Source organism: Pseudorasbora parva, chromosome 23, assembly GCF_024679245.1.
Source record: "Pseudorasbora parva isolate DD20220531a chromosome 23, ASM2467924v1, whole genome shotgun sequence".
Classification (NCBI taxonomy): Eukaryota; Metazoa; Chordata; class Actinopteri; order Cypriniformes; family Gobionidae; genus Pseudorasbora; species Pseudorasbora parva.
In genome coordinates this window covers 3,555,625-3,574,554 of record NC_090194.1, presented here as the reverse complement: position 1 = coordinate 3,574,554, position 18,930 = coordinate 3,555,625, and the positions used below count along the sequence as shown (strand labels likewise).

General features: G+C 39.8%; 1 protein-coding gene across 4 annotated transcripts in view; it reads right to left on the bottom strand.

Moving 5' to 3' along the window:
* LOC137062575 (homeobox protein PKNOX2-like) overlaps window positions 1–18,930 on the bottom strand; it is a 132,605-nt gene that overhangs the window by 82,028 nt on the left and 31,647 nt on the right. For all 4 annotated transcript variants that reach the window (XM_067433456.1, XM_067433455.1, XM_067433461.1 and 1 more), the window contains one exon: window positions 7,692–7,763. The gene's annotated coding sequence lies outside the window, so the exon portion shown is untranslated. The remainder of the gene's footprint in view (window positions 1–7,691; window positions 7,764–18,930) is intronic.

Here is an 18,930-nt window from a genome sequence, read left to right as displayed (position 1 = left end):
GGAGCAACAGAACATTCAAAATGGTGGAAAAATGTCCATGATGGAAAATCTGGGAATCGAACAATTGGTGGCGCTAGAGGGATGGAGTTAGAGATTTCAAAATTGGTGTGGTTAATATTCACACCGACCTCTATCAGTGTGCTACAGTTTTATGGGCTGTCATAGACTTCCAGAGCGGAAGAAGAAGAAGAAATGGATGAAGATTTACCCTCTGTGCTTGGCCCCTAATAATCTATTTATATGAATCGTGTTGTGAACTAAATCAAATATGATTAGTTGCAAAAAAAATAAAGCAAAAAGTGGCAGACCACCAGCATGGTAAACAACAAATGCAAGTGTGCACAGCTATAGTCTTAAAAAGTTAGAAGAGCATCTGTTGTCAGTAAATATGCTGAAGAGCCAAACCCTGGAAACACTAGCAGAGCAGTACGTTTGTTTTAAGCAGAACAGCACGACAAAAGACACACTGAGGAACTGCTATCCATGTCAGGTTGTTTCTATTAGTATGAGCAATCAGAAAGGCTTTCTGTCTCTCTCTTACACACACAGATATTAATAAGCTGGAATGAAAGAGATAAACAAACACCAGTGTTTCATGGGTTAGTTTTAAATGAACATTAAATCTTCTGATTTATAGATGGAGCTGTTTTACATCTATATGACAGTCATTCAGACATCTTTCATCATATCTAAACTACATCAAACCATTTACTCATAACATAAAACTGCTGCTATGAAAAACTAAGTGAAATCTGTGATTTTTTTTTCAGATTACAGTCAAGCAAATGCTCTATTTCAACTAGAAGTGATGCACACTTTCAAGCACAAAGTTTGGCTCTCGATTTATGTTATCTAAGAAATCTGTGTAATCAAACTGACATGCACAGATTATCATCAAATCTTCACTGTAATTCCTTCTCTTTCATCTTTTCAAGCATGAATGTTATGTTGAATTTTAATGTGTTTATACATGTATCTATCGGTTACATGCGCGAGTGGATGTTTGTTTAGTGGAGCGCGTACTTCTTTGCGCGTATCTGTGTGTTCGAGAGAAAGACAGATACCTGCGTGTGTGTGTGTGTGTGTGTGTGTGTGTGTGTGTGCATGTGTTTCTAACAGTAAAACAGTAGGGTTGCACATTCCTGTACGACATAACTTAAGACAAGCAGACACTGAAGAAAACGCCTATAAAACTCTCTCAGCCTCTTCTCCTCCATCTGTTTTGTTTTCCTTCCATCTCTCCTTTTTGATGAGCTGGGTCTTCAGTCCCCCCAATAAAATCCCATTAGCTCTTAATGAAGTCGAGCTCGCTGCCTCGCGCCTTCACCTCATTTAGCACAATTGTCTGGCAGCCATTAGCACGGAGGCAATTACAGCCGAACGGCGAGAGTAATTGGAAATGCCGACAGGGACCCCAAGAAAACGGGAATAAATAAAAAAAATATTCAAACTAATAAGCCTCCATTGGGTTGGTGGGGGCTGCTAGGCTAAATCAACATAATGCTAATCGAGGCTGATGAGGAACAGACTCAGGGTGAAGGCCAGGGGTGCTGGAGATGATGATGGTGATGATGATGAGGTTGAGATTGTTATAGAAAGAGCAAAAGGAATTGTACTAATCAACTCCTCGATGACACAAGGTACTGTACTGTTAATGCCCATGTAAACTGATGCTATATGAAACAAATATTAACATCCACTGGGCAACATCAAATCAAAATGGATCTTCACACACACACACAAAACAAATTATGTATGTCATCGTTCCAAATCCACAAGATTTTCATTCTTCTTCGGATCACAAATTAAGACATTTTTAATGATATCTGAAATTTTTTTCTGTCCCTCCATTGAACATTTATTCACCCAAACCATAATTTAATTTAGTTTAAATTTAGGCTCAATATTTGGACACCAGGGTAACTAGAAACATGAAATTGTCCAGCAGTGACTTCCTGTCCCACAGGAGTATAAATATGAGGAAACACAAAGGCCAAATTCCCTTAATCATCATCATCACAATGAGTAAAAGCACAGAATATAGTTCTGATGTGAAGCAGAAGATTGTTGAGCTTCACAAAATAAGAAAAGAGCGAAAGCATTGAAAATTCACATTTCCACCATCAGGACAATAATGAAGAAGATCAATCAACTAAAGATGTTCTGAATCTGGAAGAGGACGTGTGTGTGTGTGTGTGTGTGTGTGTGTGTGTGTGCGTGTGTGTGTGCGTGTGTGTCGTCCTAATGCACGAGAGGAGGAGCGTTTAAGTGGACAAAGACTCTCACAGATCACAGATGGAGAATCACAGAGATTTGTTCAGTCTTGGGGTTAGAAAGCCTTCAAAAAAAAAAATCGAACAACCTCTAGATCACCACACGTTGTTCCAAGAGGGATTCAAGAAAAATCCTCCTCACTCATCCAGAAACAAACTCCAGCAGGTTCAGTATTTAGACACGATTGGAACTTCATACGGACCTGATTCTGTGGTCAGACAACACAAAAAAAAGCTTCTTGGCAGCAAAACCCACTAGATAGGTGCAAACAGGGATAAAATAAAAAAAGTACCCCATGCCCATGGTTAAATACACCGCTAGATCTTTAATGTTGTGGCCTATTTTTTTGCTGGAGGTCCTGGACATCTAGTTCAGACACATGGCATTATGGATTGTAGCAAATACCAAAGAGATAAAAAAATCTAAATCTTCTGCTAGAAATCTTATAATGGGCCATGGTTGTATCTTCCATCAGGACAATGATCCACAACTAACATCAAAATCAACACAACAATGTGTCACTGAGCACAAAATAAAGCTTCTGCCATGACCGTCCCAGTTCCTGAGCTGAACCCTATAGAGAATGAGTGAAGAACTGAAGAGAAGAGCTGGGAAAACCATATTTTTACATATTCTTACTTTTACTTACTTATTTTTACTAACTTTTTTACTTATTTTTACATATCTGTTATTGAAAAACTGTTGCTTTAATTACCTTGAACAAAACTGAAAATCATTAAGAAGACTTTTGTCTCAAAATATATATTCAATCATTTTAGTAATTCTCATTTGCTACATATATCAAATATTAGATCAAATTATCACAGAATCAACTTTGAGCTCACGTCAGGGATCAGAGAAATTTCCACGTGCATCTTGAAAAGCGGCTATTTTGGAAAGGCTGAGGCAAGTTTTTGTGCCTTCTAGTGGTTTACAGGAGAATAAAATCAAAGGAGCCTTTTACCCCGTGGAGCCTTTAGCCCAGTTGTACCCTACATTTTAAAGGAAAATTAATTAACAGCACTCAACACAATTCAGTCTACATTGAATAAACAACAGTAACATTCCTCGCAAAGGACGCTCTGTCGAGTCAGTCCTTGAATAATGAATAACCGCACGGTGATCTAGGTGTTGTGTGTGGCCTGCTGGTGCCAGTAACAGGGCATCTCCCCAGACTCCTCACCCTACTTACTCGCATCAAACTGGGCAACTGGTGGCAGAAACCTGATCAGAGGGGGTAAAATCAGAGGGCACCTTTCACAAGAACTGGGCAGACTGCCCAACGGTCCACAGGAGGGGGCAAAGAATAGGGTCTGGTTGGAATGGTGTGTGTCTGTGATGTGTGTAAAGGCGTCTTGGCACTAGCTTTCCGGAGCCGGCACGGGAAACAGAAGGTCGTGTCTCACAATAGTCTCCCAGGGGGCATCCACAATACCAGCTCAATGACCGCAGTCAACAATACTCTCAAGGCCTTTTATTCAGAGAGTTCAATGGACCAGACACACCCAGCGGCACTTTCCTACACAAAACAAGACCCTAGCACACACACACACATACATATTCATACAGATTTATATAAATGACAATATTGCTACAATAGACGCTTTCAGTTGTGGATCTGTCTAGAATCACTGCCATGGTTGTTGCCATTTCACAGTATTGAGCAATTTATTCGGAAATAAATCCTTATTTTTTTTATTTTTTTACATTTACACTTTAATATTTTAAAAGTTTTAAGTATTTATATATTATATTATTTTGTAAAATTATACACAATATAATCAATATTAAACATCAATACGATACAGATTCATCTACTGCTCATGAATCTGTTTCACTGATTCACATGAATCATATAAGTGAATCAGTTTATTTGATAAATGAATGATTTATCTAAAATAATTTAATTCACTAAAAATAATCTGATTAATTTTAGGCAAGTGTGTTTGATTATTAGCTACTGTTATGTTATACTGTTATTTATTTGTAAATATATGTTTAAGTATTTGTATTTTATATTATATTATACACAATATAATCTATATTAAACATGAATATGATACATATTCATCTACTCCTCATGTATCTGTTGATTTTTTAAATGTTAAACTGATTCAAATGAATCATGTAAGTGAATCAGTTTATTTAAATTAATGACTAAAAAAGAACCATACTGAATCATTTTAGGTAACTGTTTGATTATTATCTACTGTTATGCTAAAAAAGAGTTAATAGCATCACATTAGCATCCCAACATGGCTCCCGGTTAAAATTCGACATTAAGTACAATAAGTGAATTCATCTTAGCTGTAAGATGAGACCAGAGGAACTAGTACTGATCATTCGAGAAGGTAAAAATGTAGGTGAAACGACATTAGGCAAAGCATGAATGTAGCACCGGGGCTCCTTCCATTTCTCGTGTGCTGTGCTTTCGCTCCGAAAATGTTTATTTGTCTTAAAAGATCTACAAACAATCACTTCACTCGACAGGAGAGAGAGCGCTTTCCAGTCAGGAGGAGATTTAATTAGGGAAATCTCATTAGGTTTAACAAAATTAAGCGTAAAACAATCCTCGGCAGGGCTCCGAGAGCGAGAGGGAGAGAAAGAAAGGGGGAATGTGGGGTTATGAGCGATTAGAGTCGGGAGGATATTGAGATAGTCACTTCCATGCTGCTGTGGGGGAAAATGGCACTAGATACCCAGCTGTTTTCACACTCAATTAAAGAGCCTTGCCTGGCTTTTACCCCCTCTGTAAAGCAAAGAGTTAACCATTCTGCATATTGCCACACACACAAACGTCTCCCTCAGACTCGGCCTCTCTCACTCATCCACAACGTAATTCCACCCTGAGCCCACGAACCATTAAAGACACAAATTGTGTTTTCCAACAAATTCGCACTCTGTAAGGACATAACAAAAAGTGCTATTAAAGTGAGGAAACAAACTCTTAAACAACACAGCTGGGGTGATTGCAGGCGAACAGCAAGCATTGGAAAATTCATTTCAAATTGTGTCTGTAAAGGCCCAATTCTGAATAAACCAGCAAGGAATAACTCTACGACTCCAGAAGAGCGATACCACCGCAGTGAAATCACAGGTTTGGGTATTTTAGGCAGCTCGAAAGGTGACACTGCATATTTATCAGCCCTCCACAATAAAGTGAGAGACCTTGATGTGCTATCAATGCTATAAAATAATCCACAGTGAAAGTATAATTATGGAAAAAGCACTTAATGCATGACTACAAAAGCTGTTAGGTGAATCTGTGGAAAGTTTGGCAAACGGTATGGCTCTGTTCCAACACCTAGTGAGCTACTTGACTTTCTACTGCCTACATAGGCAGCTGCTAGCAACCGAACCAAAACCAAACCTCATAAATTATGATTGAGAATGAGCAACGTCAGCAGCAAACCAAGTGCCACCGCAAAAAAATACCATTCTTCCCCGATCACACAGAATGCGTTTTTCAGGTTCGAAAACGCGAGGCACATTGCACTGCTTTTTTTGGTTGCCGTTTTTAATTCAAAAAAGAGCAGTACACTGCAGTTTTTTAAACGTTTCTAGGCAACCCCCGAATCAGCTGTCCTGTCAGTCAAATCAAGGTAACGCCCGCCTCTCCATTAATTTGATTGGACAACAGAAAATATACGCAATGACGTCGGGCGCTTTTCCGCTCAGAGTTGATTTTTTTTCAACTTCATGCGCTCGGAGCGCTCCTTCAAAAACGCAAGGCGCAGCAGGCGGTTAAAACACGAGGCGCCCAGGGCGCGTAACGCTCTCTGCCAACCGAAATCCATTCAAAAAAGGCACCTATCGCTGCAAAAACGCGTTCTGTGTGATCAGGCCCTAAGAAAGTGTAAAAAAACAGCACAGACAAAAATTTAGTAAAATAGCAATTATTTTATTTAGCTTTAAGTAAATGGTAAATGGACACATATATATACATATATATATGTATTTATATAGCACTTTTAACAGACCCTATGGCCATCCAAAGTGCTATAAATTTGTGCTTCACATTTACCCATTCATACACCGACGGCGGTGTCTGCCATGTAAGGCGCCATCCAGTTCGTCGGGAGCAGCTGGGGTTAGGTGTCTTGCTCATGGACACTTCGACACTTGGTCAGGTGGAACTGGGGATTGGACCACCAACCTTTCGGTTTGTAGACAACCTACATGAACCACTGAGCCACTGCCGCCCCCAGTAGGCTATTATGTACTTTTTTTTATTAAAAGTGCACTATGTAAAATGTTTGCAGTAAAATATCCAAAATACACTAGGCCAGTGTTATATATTTTGTTTGGTTGAGCAATTACAATTTCCAGTTTATTTTACAGAAACACTTTACTCTTAGCAGTGCAACAAGTGTCATAGCAGCCGGCGAGCGAACGCACAGAGTAACGTCATAACATAATTTTCAACACACTGCGTTACCTCGTACTCATGACCGGAAAGGCGGAAATGGCGCTGGTGACTGTAGCATCGTTTTTACCTCTTGTACACCACCGGAAACACGCACGCGGCGCCCTCGGATCAGTCAGGCGTAGTGGTGTACAAGAGGTAAAAACGATATAAATACTGTTCGTTTTCTCACACAAACCGCTCGTTTCGTGTCTTAGGCCATCAGTGTGTACTTACGATGGGGGATTGTTTAATTTGGACTTCTCTGTGTATGCTCTTTGAGGTGGTGACCATAGACCTGCATTATGAGAGGCACAGACAAGAACGGTTTGACCTAAAATGATCAAAATTGAAACTATTGGGGAAACAAATACTCCTGCATCTCGGATGCCCATGAGGTAAGCTGAAACATATCAAAATTTTATTTCAAAGTGAACTATCCCTTTAAATGTAAGGAAAAAATTTAATAATTTTTAATTTTTAACTAAAAGAGATTAGATAGATAAGCGACATATACCGGAATTGTGGTATAAAAATAAGCAATGGTATTCGGTATGAACCGGTATACTGCTCAGCACTAGTCCAGACCTTCTGCCGTCAATATGAAAGTCTGGCTACGCAAGACTACTTGTCCAGAAACTTTTATCCCAGTTCTTCTGTGATAATCTGAATGTTTGTAAGACAGAAATAAAGATAAGACTGGTTGAAAAGACTGTTTGTGAAGCTGTTTCATGACACCTGCTCTCTCTGAATCAGCAGCAGCGCCAACACAGAGCTGAACGTTCGCTGTGATCATACTTCAAAGGTTTAATAAGATTGTGATCTTTTAACGATTAATCGTGCAGCTCAAATATAGATAAATAGATCGATCTAGAATTTTCACAACCTTGATCTTAGACGGCTGCACACAGTGCATCAAGAGCACGTCTTAAAAAACAGACAGCTCACTAGCTTTTGGAACAGAGCACATGTGTTTTTGAAAAGCATGTAAAGTGTTGATTTAGGAACTTACAGTTTGCTTGTTCTCAGCATTGGAGCATCTGATGTTGGAGTCGGTCCGACGGCACACTGCCCTCCAGACAGTCTACAACACAAGAGAAACCTTCTGAGTACAGTTTGTTCATTTACAGCTAACCGGAGATTATTACTCCGACTGCAATGCATCTTTTAAAATGACCAGAAATGTTGATTTAGGTTTAAGCAGCACTACATGCTTTTTAGAATGGGGATATTTTTTTATTGACGCTGCTTGATACCCGTGGGCCTGCTGACCCCACAATTTGAAAAGTAATTTGATATTGCGTGGGAAGGTATATGTATGTGTGGGCCCTGCTGTTCTGGCTTAATAGAGGCTGTATGTATGTGTGTGTGTGTGTGTGTGTGTGTGTGTGTGTGTGTGTGTGTGTGTGTGTGTGTGTGTGTGTGTGTGTGTGTGTGTGTGTGTGTGTGTGTGTGTGTGTGTGTGTGTGTGTGTGTATGTGTGTATGTGTGCTTGGGTAGGTGGGCAAACAAAGATAAAGTCAGGGGCGGGAATGGCAGGAATGGCGGCCAGCCCCCCACGCTTCAGTCTGTCAGGATAGGTTTGTGTGAAACCTTTCCCGGGCTTCTTCCAAACTACAAAGAAAACATTTTAGGGTTTTGTAATCCCTCCCGCAGCCTCTCAAAGCCCCAGAGTCCTCCACAGCCATACAGTCCGCAGCCCACCTCTCCCTCTCCCCCTCATGAGACCTGATCTGCCTTCCTGTTGACGTCAAAGTGAATTAGAGCAAGGAGAGCGCAGCGGCTCCCCCCGGGGGGCTGGAGGGCTAATCATGCTGTTCCTCACTGGCCTCAGAGGAAGCATTAGCGTTCCAGTTGCAGCAGACCACCACATCTACAGCGCAGGGCCCCTTCACAAACAACCAGGCCACCAAACACACACAGACACACAGACACACACACTTATTTAAAGAAATAAACACTAATAAGTTCCTCGTACACCACACCACAATACCCTCCGAACCAGATGAACAGAAGATTTGTGGGTTTTGCCCTTCCCACCCCTCATTCAAACCCCCAGAGAAAGCCGAACTTTAGGGTAAACCTCCTTCTCTAATACACAGAGCACCTCTGTGAAATGCCTAATCCTCAGTCGCCACACCGACCTCCTGCCCGAACTCTGAATAATGACTCCACATATAGCGAAGGAGACTGTGTGACTGACCTGATTCCTGCTGAGATGAAGGTGGCTGGGCTACTCTCTAAAGTGTGTTATTTTAGTACTATTTATAAACTATTTTAGCATTTTTAATATTTAGAATTAGCTTTGGTTACACTTTATTTGAAGGTGTCATCGTTACAGTGTAATCATATATTTAAGTACTGATTATTAATTAACAGCATATACTTACTATAGGGTTATGGTAGGATTAGTGTTTGGTTTAGGGTAGGTTGCATGTAATTATATATAATTTACTGTTATTACTATGATACGTACATGTAACAAGGACACTGTAAAATAAATTGTTACCTTAGCTTTTATTTTTTATATTTAAGCTTTCATTTTTATTTAAGTTTAAGCATTAGCTTTAAAGGCATCATGAACTGGATTTTTTTATTATTTTATAATGTTTCCTGAGGTGCACTTCATCACCTCTACATCGAAAAATTTCACAATTTAAAAATAAATCGCTATTTTCTACCCTGATTGTAGCCTCTGATTTGAACGCTGTTTGAAGGGGCGTGTCTGCTGTGAGACTTTAGTGTAAACGCCCACTGCTGTGATTGGCTGCTGCGAGACTTCAGTGTAAACGCCCACTGCTGCGATTGGCTGCTTCGAGACTGCAGTCTAAACGCCCACTGCTGTGATTGGCTGCTTCGAGACTGCAGTCTAAACGCCCACTGGTGTGATTGGCTGCTTCGAGACTGCAGTCTAAACGCCCACTGCTGTGATTGGCTGCTTCGAGACTGCAGTCTAAACGCCCACTGCTGTGATTGGCTGCTTCGAGACTGCAGTCTAAACGCCCACTGCTGTGTTTGGCTGCTGCGAGACTTCAGTGTAAACGCCCACTGGTGTGATTGGCTGCTGCGAGACTTCAGTGTAAACGCCCACTGCTGTGATTGGCTGCTTCGAGACTGCAGTCTAAACGCCCACTGCTGTGATTGGCTGCTTCGAGACTGCAGTCTAAACGCCCACTGCTGTGTTTGGCTGCTGCGAGACTTCAGTGTAAACGCCCACTGCTGTGATTGGCTGCTGCGAGACTTCAGTGTAAACGCCCACTGCTGTGATTGGCTGCTGCGAGACTTCAGTGTAAACGCCCACTGATGTGATTGGCTGCTGCGAGACTTCAGTGTAAACGCCCACTGCTGTGATTGGCTGCTGCGAGACTTCAGTGTAAACGCCCACTGCTGTGATTGGCTGCTGCGAGACTTCAGTGTAAACGCCCACTGCTGTGATTGGCTGCTGTGAGACTTCAGTGTAAACGCCCACTGCTGTGATTGGCTGCTGTGAGACTTCAGAGTTTAAAAAAAAAAAGTGTTGAATATATAGCATTATATTTAGATCCATTAACATCACAGGTTGTGGTGATGAGAACTGAGCAGATGACAACGGGATTATTGCACTCTCAAAAAAAATTTACACAGTGAATAACAATGAAAACACAGTAAGAGTTTGATTGATGAAACGCCCAGATAAACGTGTGCTGTTTGATTGACAGCTTCAGCGACAGCAAAAACAGTGTTCTTTGTTTGCTTTCTGTATTTAATTTAATCACAATTTAAATAACAGTTTAATTTCATGCTAAGAGAAACAATGTGAAGTATTGGTTTTGATCGGTTAGTCTGCTTTACTGATGCATTAACAGTATTGAATGATCATCAGAAATCACTGATCACAGATCAGGCATTAGAATTAAAACAGTAACTCACATGTTTGTAACGTTGCTGACGGATACATATTGTAAAAGTCTGTTTGCAAAGCCTGCGCCGAAATTGCGAATACATTACCAGAGAATTCACAGTGAAATGTTGCAAATACAAATAAATATTCCAAAGCTGTTTTTGGAATAACAAAGAAGTTTTAAAGGTCCCGTTCTTCGCATTTCCATCTTTCAAACTTTAGTTAGTGTGAAATGTTGCTGTTGGAGCATAAATAATACCTGTAAAATTATAAAGCTCAAAGTTCAATGCCAAGCGAGATATTTTATTTAACAGAAGTTCCCTTTCAAAGCCTACAGCGAACGGCCGGTTTGGACTACACCGCTGCACTTCCTGCTGTAATGACGTCACTAGAACCGTTTGTTGACTAAAGCTCCGCCCACAAGAACACGCAAAATAGGGGGCATTGTCTCATTGCTCTCCCACGTGGAGAAGAGCGCGCATTCAGCGCTTGCATCGCCCCATTATGGTAAGAGACCTTTCCGGTACGTGCGCTAAGCTGCTGTCCAATCACAACACGGGAAGCGCTGGCCCAATCAGAACTCGTTACGTGTTTCTGAAGGAGGGACTTCATAGAACAAGGAAATCATCAGGCCGTTTTTAGGACAGAGGAAACAGCGCTGTACAGATAAGTCAATTGTGTGAAAAATACTGTTTTTTTACACGCGAAACATGAACTCATGTTATATTGCACACAGTAAACACAATCAAAGCTTCAAAAACACACGAAGAACAGGACCTTTAAGTTATGAAACTTAAAGGATATTTTTAACGACCTCTTAACTGTTAAAAGATTAAGGAAAAATGTAATTCTCAGTTCATGACCCCTTTGAATAATACTGATGTTAGTAATTTTAGTACTTCTACTTAAGATCTGTTCACACCAATGACAAGACAACCATAGTTTTAATAATCGTTCTAATTCTAGGAGAATGGAAAACAGCTATAACAATAACAATACAAAGGAATAATAGTATTGGAGTAACTTCCAGCTGATGAAGAAGAAGAAAAAAAAGAAAGAAAAAAAAATTACTGATAGCCAATCAGAATCTACTTTAACGAGCTTGAGCTTTTAAAGCAGTGAGTTTTCTCCACAGCGTGATGGAAAAGAGATTAGAATAAAGTCTGCATAAAAGAAAAAGTCTGGCGCACTGAAGGCATGTAAATGTTCATTCGCCTTTGTGTGAACAGGCTTTTACTGATTAATCAAACAAAATAAAAAAAACTTAGCATATTTCATTATATTATATTAGAGATGTATTACCCAGTGCCTGATTTCTTTTTGGACACCTCTTAAAAAGCAAGCAAAACATTTAAGATGAATGTCAATGCTAACAGACAGCTTTCTCCAGTGTTATATGGTCCTTTTATCTGCTCAATCTTGACTGTCCTATAAAAATATATATGACTACGCAGTCAATACATCAACACGTTTTAAACACCGTCTTTAACGCAACTCAAGAACTCAAAATCCCTCTGATTTTGACCCAGGAAAGGCAAGGTGGTAATGACCCACAATGCCTTGCCAATAACAGCCCCCCAGCTGTTCAAAGACTGCGAGAACAACATTTGCTGCCGGGGGTTTTAGAACTTCTTGTTCCTATGACAACCACAGAACAATTCATATTCCGCGTGTCTCTCTTCTAATAAAGTGTGTTACATTAGAGCGTAATTGTATTTCTATGCAATATATGAAAAACAGCCTGATAGCAGTCGTCAAAAATGTCTGGAAGAATGACAGACTCTTTGTCTGTATCGGAAGACCGCCTGAAGAGATTTTGGCATCACAAAATCACTAAAAGTGGATAAAAAATGCAACCTTTAAATATGTACGGCAAGCCGGAACTGTGCTACTCAATAGGCATGCGACGCATTAAACTATCAATAGCTTTTACAGGCATCCTGGCGGAGGGTCTGTGTCTTTAAAGGGTTAGTTTACCCAAAAATGAAAATTATTTCATTAATTACTCACTCTCATGTCGTTGGACACCCGTAAGACCTTCAGAACACAAATGAAGATATTTTTGTTGAAAGCTGAGAAAGGCTTCAGATAGGCCTTCATTGGCATTCATTCCCACTCACAAGACCCATAAAGGCAATAAACACATCAATACAAAGTCCATCTCACTACAGTGGCTGTACAATAATTTTGCAATGTGATGAAAATAGTTATTGTGAGCACAAAAATCAAAATAACGACTTTATCAGCCAAGTTATTGACGTGAACTCGACGCATGCGTGAGAATATGACGCAGCTCCACCATTCGAATACATGACCCGGAAGAGGAGCGCCGCTATCGCCTGAGTTCATGTCTGAGACCTACACAGAAGACAATAACTTGGCTGATAAAGTCATTATTTAGATTTTTTTGCGCACAAAAACTATTCTCGTCGCTTCGTAAAATAATTGTACAGCCACTGCAGTGAGATGGACTTTGTATCGATGTGTTTATTGCCTTTATGGGTCTTGTGAGTGGGAATGTACTGAATGCCAATGGAGGCCTTTCTGAAGCCTTTCTCAGCATTCAACAAAAATATCTTCATTTGTGTTCTGAAGATGAACGAAGGTGTTACGGGTGTCTAACGACATGAGGGTGAGTAATTCATGAAATAATTTTCATTTTTGGGTGAACTAACCCTTTAAGATTACTTATTGTAACTTAGAAGTGTGGCAGGACCAAGGAAGTATGATGAGTGGAATGATAGCAGAATTCCTGGGAATTAGAAGGGATTTAGCGGACAATAGTAGGTATTCCCACTAGTGTAACTAGACCCTAGTTGGCGTCATGAGAGGCTTAAACTTCACATTAAACCAGTGTGCAGCTGACACAAAAGGCCGCTCCAGACACAACAAGGGGAATACGGAGCAACACACAGGCGCATTAAAGCTTATATATACACACTGAGAACAAAACAAACGCACATGCTGCACCAAGCTAACGTTTATTTTGTTACCATTCAGACGACACGCAAACTCATAAAGCAATATTAGCGCCTAATGAAGTATACGCTGTGCTCTCTGTGTCGAAACAACACTTTCACACTCAGTGCGTAATACATTTCTCTTGATCTGAATCTTGAGATATTTGCTGCAGTCTTCTCCACATTAGCGAGCTATGGAAATCCAAACAGGAAAAGGACTTAACTGCTAAAAATATCTCTAGGCGATGCAATGAGACAGGTAGATCTGGGCTCTTATCCGAAACAAATCCTTCTAAATCTTTTAAATGGCGCACAACCTCACCATGAAATTTGGATTTACCTCAGACTTTTGGAGAAGAGTTTATGGGAACTTTTAAAATCTTTTGAATGGCAGAATCTGTAATGATCCAGTCAGTTTGCATTATAACGTCATGTTTATATAAATAAATGTAAACTGATAGTTTCATGATTGTTTTAAGACTGAATTAAAACAAAAAAAAAATGTTTACACAAAGTACATGCACACTACTGTTCAAATGTTTGAGGTTTGTAAGATTGTTATTTTTTTTATCTCTTATGCTCAGCAAGGCTGCATTTATTTTATTAAAAATACAGTAAAAACATAACATTAGGAAATATTACTATGCTTTCAGAAAGTCAGGGCCCTATTTTGCACCCGCGCAAAGCACGCTTTTCCCTCCACAGAAGCACGTCACTAAACTAGTGAATAAACTTGCGCTCCCTGGGCGGTTCAGCGCAAAAAAGGAGGCGTGTTCCAGCGCAAACAATCCCTGGTGCTATTTTGCTGTTCCATTAAACAATTGCACCACTGACCAGGAAAAACGTAGTCTAAAGTCAGTGGCGCGTTGCGCGTTGTTCATTTTGCTATTTTAAGAGCGCATGCTTGACCATAATGTACAGCGTGCACAACTTGCAGACACTTTGCTCATGTAATCTACACAGATGCAGCAGTTATTTTACGCCATAATAATAGCAATAATGGAACTTGCGCACCTGCTTTTAAAGGGAATGTTGGGTGACGCTCTGATTGGTTTATTCATGTTACGCCCAAACCACACCTATGAATAATGAAGCTACTTCAGACCAACCCATTTTAGATTTGCGCCAGGCGCAGGAGCCATTTATCCCGCCGGGAAAATAGCAACAGCGCCGAGACCCGCCCACAAAGTTACTTGCGCTTCGTGCTTTGGCACTTGCGTTTCAGATCGTTAAAATAGGGCCCTCAGTGTTGAAAGTCAACACCATTGTTGAATATTGGAGGCGGGGCTCATTTGCATATTCATGACACTGCGTACTAAATGAGGCAACGGTGTTGAGTTACATTCAAGTTATTTTATAATTTCACAGGAAAAACATTTACATATGTCATTTTGGTGATCAAAGAGGAGTTTTAAGGGATACATTTATTGACTACAGGGGGATTTAATATATTTTAAAACGTAATTTATTCCAGTGATGTTAAAGTAGCCATTAGTCTTCCATGTCACATGATCCTTTTGGTGCTCAAGTAACATTTCTTATTATAATCACTATTAAAATATTTGTTGTTATTTGTTTTTTTGGAAACTTGGAAACATAATTCTTTAATGAATATGAATTTCAAAAGAACAGCATTTATTTGAAATATAAATATTTTGTTACAATGTAAAAGTCTGTCACTTTTGCTCAGTATAATGCATCCTAGCTAAATAAAAGTATTGTTTTCTTAATGACGCTTAACTTTTGAATGGTAGTGTAGCGGTTACCTGTGCAAACCCGCCACCATGATGTTACCAATGAACATTATTAGTACTAAAACTAACATGACAAAAGCCGCTGGTCACCTCGCTGTGTGGAATATCCATCCCTTTGCTCATATGTTCTTTCGTTTCTCTCTGCTCACCGGAGATCTCTGGCCCTCAGCCAAACTTCATCTCCCATCTGCCCAAACCCAGACACTCTCTGAGGCCTGCAGCTCGCTCTGCTTCCTGTCCTGGGACTTTAGGAATGAGTGCTGGGACACGGGAAAGTCAGACACTGAGCTTTCATCAGATTCTCTGGCTTAAGATGGTTTTCATGAGTCTGTCGCATACACACCAGATGAGACACACGTTCAGACTCATGCGAACGCATGTGTGCGCTCTAAGGCAGAAACTCGAGAACGCAAACTGCTGTGCTTAGCTAATACATTAAAGGGATAGTTCAGCCAAAAATGAAAATTACCCTAAGATTTACTCACCCTCAAGCCATCCTAGGTGTATGACTATCTTCTTTCAGACAAACACAATCAGACTTATATAATAAATTTAAAAAATTGTGCTCTTCCAAGCTTTATATTGGAAATGAATGGCTGTCCTGATTTTAAAGTCCAAAAAAGTGCATCCATCCATCCATCATAAAAGTAATCTATACGCCTCCAGGGGGTTAATAAACACCTTTTGAAGCAAAGCAATGTGTTTGTGTAAGAAAAATATCCATATTTAAACTAAAGTAACTAGCTTCCGACAGACGGCCATATGCATCGATTTATGGCAAAAGAGCAACCTCTCAATCAATCAATCAACTTTATTTATATAGCGCTTTTACAATGACGATTGTTTCAAAGCAGCTTCACAGTGTTAAACAGGACTATATTGCAACAAACTTTGATTTGGCTGAACAGTCGCTCTGGAGAAAAACGGTGATGTTATCAGCTCATTTAAAGTTATCATACAGCGACAACCACTGACCTAATGTAACTAACATTAACGTTTAGCGAATCGAAAGTTATCAAGGGATAATGGCATGATGTAGTGTGTGTGTGTGTTCATGACTCTTAAGCTCCGCCCACTGCAATCCTCCATGAGTTCAGCTGTTTTCAGAAAGAATCGGTACAGTGTATCTGTCTTTTATAAATATGATAAAACTAAAGACTCTTTAGAGATATGAAGGATGCAATACTGCTCTTGAGCGGCAGCCCGTATCCGCTAAGAGCCTAAGTAGTGGGAATAAATCCATGATGTGTTTCAAACTAAGAAGGTTTTAATTCTAATTTTGAAATGAACATATTTTGCATGTCGAATGAAGACAGTAAGGCAGAAAATGCAAAATAAACACAATAGAAATAAAACTAAATGATGATGTCAACAGAAAGTGAACGTCCCAGCTACTCCCCCCTTCCTCAATGCTATCCACAACTAACAGGTAATATGCACTTACACACCAAGTTACGTAACAAACCTGTGACAATTTCAAAATAAAAGACATCAGACCATACCTGCAGGCACCTATAACTCTTTACATACTCAAGATTAACATGAGATTGGAAGAAACGGTGTGTTTTATGTACCCTTTAAATAACACAAACAATAGGATACTGCACTATTGACTTTAGAGCAGGTTTGTGTTGGTCAATGGTCAGTCGTTTTCAGTTCCTCAAAATAGCAACACACCAACAATGCTCCTGAACACACCTGGTTTTCCAACTAACACACCCATGGATGAACGCGAGTGCATTTGCCATTTAAACAACGTGGAGTTGGACGTCAAAACGATAACTTCGTCCGGTTGAAACTAGCAGAAAACAGTTGACGTCACATTGCAGAGAGTGTATGATAAGGCCCTTTATTTTTAAAGCAATAATATAAACAAATCAGAAATAAAATGATTGGCATTAGTTGACTTGAAAAAGAGATAAAACTGAGCATCAGTAGTGGCTACAGTGTCCCTAGTGGCAAAATTGAGAATGCAACAGCTACTTTGTACATTGTCTTCTGACACATTTCAGAAACAAAATCCCTCCACCACAATGACAATGACCTCCTTTTTAACATACTATGGCTTGAGAGTCTTTAATCCAGGTTTTACTTTGCTCTAATGTATCATTTACCAGGTTTTCCACTCTTGCACTCTGATAACATTGGCAGGTTTAGGAAGGACAGTGAGGAATTCCCCTACACTATATGTATTCACCATGACCTCTCACTCTGTTTTTCCACCCTCCTTTTCTAACGGGAAGGAAAAGGTTAACCCTTTCGCTCTTGCGCAGGCTAGTTGTGTTGATTGCTAAAGTCAGCTGTGCTAAAAGGTGTGATGAGCTGTATTAAATGTCTATGTTGGTTTATAAATACATCTGGAGTGCAAACGACCACCAGAATGGGGGTCCACGTTACGACAGAGATAAAACAGGGCAGGTGTCTGGCATATTTCGCGTTACTGCCACCTTCTGCACATTGCATTGCACTTCTGTTCCAAATCCACCAAGGATGTTTTAACCACCTGGGTGCACGGGCCTGGCTTCTCTCCCTAGCGGCGAGGGCATTTGCCGCCCTCGCTCTCCCCAAAAACTTGTGTCATCCTAGCCTGGCTATGGCGGAGCGCCACATGCATGCGTCTACATTTCCCCCACGCTCTGGGGCAGCAGCTGTTTATGTTTCACTTTTAGCTCAGAGCTGTCATCAGTCCTTCCTGAAGGGCAACGTTATAAAGTTCTAACAGTCAGGGAGCACAAGATTGTTTTCCACGCAGTTGTGGTCGATAAATGGCTGATGCATCGCTGATCAGTCTCCTGGCTGTTATCGCACCCAGTGTTTGCGGACTCGCATTAATATCATCCCCCGTATGGCAAGTGATGATTTCTCCGAAGACCATCCGTTTCTAGAGTTTCACACAAAGCGGGCCACAATTTCGTCTGCTATATTTATCTCCCTCTAAGTTTTCAATTGAACAGTCACCAGAAGTCTCATGGCTAGCAGCTGGAGAAAAACAAAGTACAGGCGTCTGTCCGCAAGATCATCAACTAGTCAATTTAGCAAGGTCACCTATAGAGTACAGTTTACAGCGCATCAGAACGCTGACATTTTGTGGGAAAGGTGCACTGCAAAGACAAAGAAGAAAAATATGATTGCTATAGAATAAAAATAAATAAATAAATAAATATTATATATATATATATATATATATATATATAAATTATCAATTTAAAGTATATTTTAACATAATATTAAAATAAAGTATTTTAATAAATGAACATTATAATTTGTTTATAATTTTTAAGTACATTTTAACAAATAATCATATATATATAATTTTAAAGTTTATTTTAATATAATATGATTATATTTAAATAAATTATACTTTTAATAAATCAACAATATGTGTGTATGTGTGTGTGCATGCGTGCGTGCGCGTGTGTCTAAAAGACTTCTTTTGGAGTGACATTTACATGCAAGATAAACTTAAAAAGTTAATAATTTGCTATCTAATAATATAAATGATAATGCAAAATTATATCCAGTAAAACACAAATCAAAAGGAAAGCTTTTCTAGTTTGGTGTTTCTGCAGGAGTCTGAGGTGTCGATGAGGCGGTGGAAGTACATTAAACCAAACGCTAAGGAAACACTGCAGCAATGTGCTAATTTATTGTGAAATA